The following is a 6,516-nucleotide window of genomic DNA, read 5'->3' on the forward strand; positions in this document are numbered from 1 at the left end:
TTTGCTTTTGTGCTGCTGAGAAAAAATGACCTAGGATTGTGTCTATTATGATATTAGAGGTGAAGCCAAAAAATAAAATTGGACACCTATATAAATCTTTTTATATTCCTTTTTGTTTAATAAAATGTGTTGGTGTAGTGGTAAAGATTACCTGATTTGGAGGGTGGAGGTTCGAAACTTGCTTGCTCCATTATATATTATTTTTTTTAAAAATCAAAATTTAAATATTATATGTGTACTATTTAATATCATTAAAAAGTTTCACAAATTTTTCAAATAAATTTTTTTAACTAAGACTTTAGTATTACAATTTAGTAATTAATATTTTTTTATAAAATTAAATTAAAGTATTGTTACTCTTAATATCATAATTAATTTAAAATTTGATATAAAAATTATTATAAATATAAAAGTTAATATTAAGAAAAATTTAGAAACAAAAAAAATTTAATTTTAAAATTTTGTAATAAATACATAATTTTAATAAATACATATTTACATAATTTAGTTTATTTTTAAAAATTTATTATTCATTAATTATAATTTTTTATTTGAATTTTGGCGACATTTTATGACTGTCGGCGTTGGGGTCAATAGCAACACATTTTAACTGTCGGCATTGGTCTTAAATTAACTGTCGGTGTTGGGGTCAATAGCGACACTCAAAAGCAATGGTGACAGTTATTAGCTGTCGGCGTTGGTCTCTATGCCTACAGTTTTTAACTGTCGGCGTAGAGTCCCGCTAAGCAATTACGACAGTCAACAGAGTTGACTGTCGTGGTTGGGTGTCGGGAAAGCCCAGTTTTGTAGTAGTGACTTATAGATTTGTAAACTTGATTAGAGAAAATTTTAAGGAGCTAGGGCCTGGTCTATCCTATATAAGGTCAAAAAGACTGATTTTTAAGACAAAATAATTCTAACATGGGCAGTGTTTCTTTGTCTGATTTCATCACTTCCGGGAACAGAAGAAAATAATGTTCTAATGGTATGCATTTCAGTTTGGCTTTTTCTTTTCCCCCCTGCACTATACTGTTACAGCATTTAATTAACATTGTATATGCAGGAGATTGATCATATTAGCTATGTTCGTCAAGCTTCTAAAGCTGCATCTTTGAGATTTTTTCTTGAGATCCTTGAGAGTGACTTATTAAATGAGTCAGATGTAAGTTATTTTAGTTTATCTAGGTTCTTATGTAATAAGTTGAACTATGTTAGTTACCTAATATGCGAATTCTTTTTTTTTTTCCCTCACTTTATTAGTTTAATATTAGTTTCAAGTCTGTGATCTTTTCTCAATTTGTTTGTTTCCTTAGGGTCATGTTGCTGGTTATCGAAGTGTATTGAGAACTTTTATTTCTACAGTTATTGCATCTTATGAGATCAATATTCAGCTAATTAGATTAAATATCTTGAATGACCTCAAGTTGTTTATTTTATTTATATTAATATTTTCTGTTTTGTCTAAGCAGCTGGAAGACAGTACCCTTAATTTGATATTGGATATTCTTTGCAAAGTTTATCAGGGAGAGGTTTGGCTGCATAATGATTGTCTTTCAGGGTCATTTATTGATTATTTTGTTGATTTTCCATTGGTGGTTCTATTAAAGTTGACATTCTTCTTTTCCTTCGTAGTTTTTTTATTGGATTTATTACTTTAAATTTTTCAGGAATCACTTTGCAGTCAGTTTTTGGACAGAGAAAGTTTTGTTGATGGTTCTATTCTGTGTCTTCTTTGTAGCCTAGAAGGTGAATTTTCCTTCAGGACTGTGGAACTTATTCGCCTCTTATCATCCCTATCTGAAGGAACTTGGCCAGCAGAATGTGTGTAAGTTTCTTTATTAGCTTTTTCTAGCGATCTCTTTGGTTTTGATTTCATAATATTTCTATTTCATATCCAACTGATGTTAACATTTTTCTTTTACTTTGTATTTTATTTTAACAAGTAATACAAAATTTCGTTTCTTTAAAAAAAATATAAAAATATTCATGCAATTCTTTGTTGTTGTCTCCTTGGTATCTTATTTTCGCAATCCTATAAAGATTCTCTCGATGCTTGAACTGAAAACCTTTTTCATATTATGTTGTTTCCTCTTATTTGAGGACCTTCTTTACCTGTTATGCATTTAACAACATCAATTAAAGATTCTTTTACTTTGTTGGTGTTCTTTTTCCTTTTTGGTCTTCTGATTTTCTCAGTTTAGACTCACACATTCGTTCATAACCAACATTTTGTGGATTGTGCATGTAAATTGTATATGTGTATATGTATATATTAATAAATAAGCTAAGATTATTTATTTAAGAGGAAGAAAATAGAACTATGCTTCCTCCGCCTAGCTAAAGGAAGGCAATATATATTGAAGCACACTATCTAGTAATGGTAGATACAAAAAGAAGGGGCAGTCCCTAAATTATTTGGTCGAGGAAACCCAAAGAGACACGATGAAGTGATTTCTTCCACAGAAAACATTTATATTGGACATTGGCATATCTTTAGTGTGTATCAATTTTTTTGGTATCAATCATGGCTTTTAATACAAATGAAACTCATAGTTTCTAGTAACTGAAAGTCTTTTCATATTTCTTTGCATTGGGTTGAGGATTCTACAGTAATTTCTGTACGTTTGTAAACACTACACTGTATTATATCAGCGTAATTGACTGTGAATATGTATCACTGTTTTGTAATTACTTGTTAGTGCCCAAATAACTTAAGGTCTAGAGTTTAGTACCTGTTTGAGCTCCATATTCTATTACACCTCTCCTTTAAATGAGATATGAGATTCGATGGATCTACCCTAGAAATAATAGTATCATTATAAATGCTTTTGTAACTCAAATCTCCCAAACTTTTAACATGTTGTCTTAGTAATTAAGCACCTGAACCAGAGATGTCTTTAGGGTGAAATTGAGGCCCCTTTAACCTGAAAATGTTAATGTTTGTTTACTGTAATATGTATGTATTCACTGTGTGATAGCATTATTTTGAATTTTCACTACAACAAAATTGACATTTAATGACTCTCTATAATGAATTACACCAATGGTGTAAGTCATTAAAAGTATTCAGTGATATTTAAAGTCTAGAGGTGTAAGTCATTAAAAGTTTTTGTCGATGACTAGCTAGGTAAGTCATAAAAAATGGTGGGAGACGTTATACTTAAAAATATGATTTAATTTTTTATTTTTTTTAAATATCAGAAATTGGGCCGAATATAAATAAAGGAAGACTTTTAACGTCTCCCCTGGGAAGACGTGCCTAGCCTCTAACGTCTCCCCTAGGAAGACGTGCCACATCGGATGTCTCCCAAGGGGAGACGTTAGAGGCTAAGCACGTCTTCCCAGGGGAGACGTTAAAGGCCTCCCCTACTATATTACTTAGCTCTTTCTCTTCTTCTTCCCCGAGAGCATACGCACGAAACAGAGAGGCGGAGAGGAGGCGTTTTCAGGCAATTTTTCAAGTTCTCTTTGATGATTTTGGCCAATTTTAGGCCATAAAATTCCATTTGAGGTATGATTTTATCATTTATAAGTGTTGTATAATAGTTAGGATAATTTTTATGCTTATTTTCTCTAAATATTAAGGGATTGATATTGAGATTTTAGGGTTTATGATAGTTGCGGTTTTGGGTGATTTTTGGCTCATCAAAGTGGATTTAAAGTATGAAAAATACTTTTTATGTATATTTGAGATATTACATTGTTTAATTTTAACATGTTACCACATTATTTACTATTTATTCCGAAAATTATATATTTTTAATTAATTTTTAATGTTTGTTAAGTATATATATGTAAATATGTTTTGTTAAAATGTATTTAATAATTTTTTCTAAAATAAAAAAAATTTATTTTACATACTAAATAATAATTCAAGTTAATATGTTTATAAATTTTTTTAATTTATATTATTTTTTAATTAGAAAATTATATATATTTGTAATTTTTATTAACATTTAAGTAGGTTATTTATATATAGTTATATTTTTTTATTGATTTACTAATATTTTATTATTTAATTAATAACATAGTGCGCGCATTGCAAAAGTGAAGTAAATTTGCTAGCAAGGACTATTAATTGCAAGAGGTAATTACATTATCTTATTTTTTGTTTTAGTATTATTAAACTTTTGTTAGAAGAGTTTGAATATCTTAAATATTCATCCATAGTGAAGTAGGTTCTGAGATTAAAATTGTGTGTTGCAGTGATAACAGAAGGTTGAGAATTGTGTGTTTTAGTGAAGTAGGTTCTGGAAAATATGTTTATGTGCTGCGGAGCTATAAGGAAGAAACTTATTGTGTGTTGTTTGATTTGTTTGGCTTATTGTTCACAGATGGTTAGATCACTATTATAGGGGAAATGCTGCTCGATTTTGTCTAGAATTATGTATTCTATTATTATATTTGTATTGTGTTGTGCTTATTTGATTAGATTCACAGATGTTTATGTTACTAATATAAGGGAAATACTGGCCAATTTTTCGTATGCTTATATAGTTTTATTGTTTAATTTTTCATATACATAGGAAAAGATATGGATAGACCTAGACGTTACTTGAAGAAAAAGGTATGTATATATATAAATTTATAAAAATTTTACAGTTTATTTATTATTAAAGTAGATATAATTAAATAATATATTGTACTTTATATTTTTTGTAGCTGAGCACTCCGCCATATACACCAGCACAGATTAATGAAATGCGACAACAGCGGGCGAACGATATGGTGCCGATAGTTCAAAGTCATCGTCCCAAAAAATAGGTTTTTATTGTTTATTTTTTCTATCTTACTATATGTCTAGCTAGCTACTGTAATATTTGTTAATTTTGTATGTTTAACAACAAATATTACAATTTTGTATATTTAGCTAGCAAAAACATATTAGATACACATTTCGGTTTTATTAATGAAAATTCAAAATTTAAATTTGCATATAATTTAGATTTTTTAATTAATATATTTAATTCTATTTCAAAAAAAATTAATATATTTAATTTTATTAATTAATATACTGAAAATAATTATTTAATTTTTTTTAAAAAAAAATACAAAAACCAATGATGACTCGTTATATGAGTCATTGAATGTCTACAAAGTCTCCCCATGGGAGATGTCATAGGTACCTACAACGTCTCCCATGGGGAGACTTTGTAGACATCCAACGTCTCCCCCTGGGAGACGTCATAGGGCCACTTTAGATGGCTCCTGCAACAACGTCTCCCCTAGGGGGAGACATTAAATGTCTACAATGTCTCCCCCATATAGCCATTAAATGCATATTTTGTTGTAGTGTTTAAAGTATGCTCACCTGGTATTGCTTGCTTAGGTCTTATATTGTATACAGTTTTATTATTTGATTCATATTATTTAATTTTTTTAAGCATATACCTTACCTTTTATCTGCTATTGCAGGAGAAAAATGTCTCTTTCTCCATCAATTGGAGGAGAAAAGGATACTTAATTTTGAAGGCTTTGTGTTGGGCAGCTGTAGAATATTTTGTGCTGAAAGTAGTAACTTTTTAATATGTTGAATATTTAAGACTACTTGAATACTTAAATAACATTTTGTTGTTGATGACAGTGTTGAATGTTTTAAACGAATTTGTGGATTGTTAATACAATGTTGAATGTTTTTACTTTTTGTTATTTGAAAATCAAGTTCATTTGATGATGCTAGTATATATTAGAAAGCTAATTTTAATTATATAAAAAAATTAAAATATAATAGAATAAATTAGTGTTACATAAATGAATATATAACGAGAATTTAAACTTGTCTAAATATTAAAATAATACGAAAATTGTGTTATAATATCTATTACAATAACAATTTTTATGTAAAGAATTTTGTTATGCAAACTTCATTATATAACACAAATAATGTGTTATACTAAAGTGTAGTATAACACAAAAAATGTGTTATACTGTTTAACACAAATTTATAAGTATTAAAATGTGTTATATAATCGACTATAAATAATATAATTAAACACTTATCTATTTATTAAAATAACACCAAAAGTGTGTTATCGTTGACAGCATAATAACACATCTGTGTAACAATGATAAAGTGTTATGTAAAGTACGCTAACCTACGATAACATAGTCAGTCTTAACACATTAAAAAGTGTTATGGTATGTTTTGATAACACATTTTTGTTGTTATTAAAAGCATTTTTTCTTGTAGTGTAATTAAAATGGTTAAATGGTAATTTTATTTCCACTTAATTAGGAATCATCAATAGAGGATCAATTTTTATGTAATTATAATATCAATGGACACTTTATGGTTACAATAAAGTACTCAGTAAATATATGTATTTAATTCTCCAGAGTTCAGTCTCATATTTATAGTGGAATAATTATGAGATAAATAAATATGATTATTGAGTCAAAGGGTTTTGGTTAATAATCTTTTATTTATTGGAGCTTGAAATTATTGGTCCATAGGTCTCCGCGACGGCTCTATCAACATTAATCAAGGTAAGAGTTGATACAAGGGTTATACTGTGA

This window comes from Humulus lupulus, chromosome 7, assembly GCF_963169125.1.
Source record: "Humulus lupulus chromosome 7, drHumLupu1.1, whole genome shotgun sequence".
NCBI lineage: Eukaryota > Viridiplantae > Streptophyta > Magnoliopsida > Rosales > Cannabaceae > Humulus > Humulus lupulus.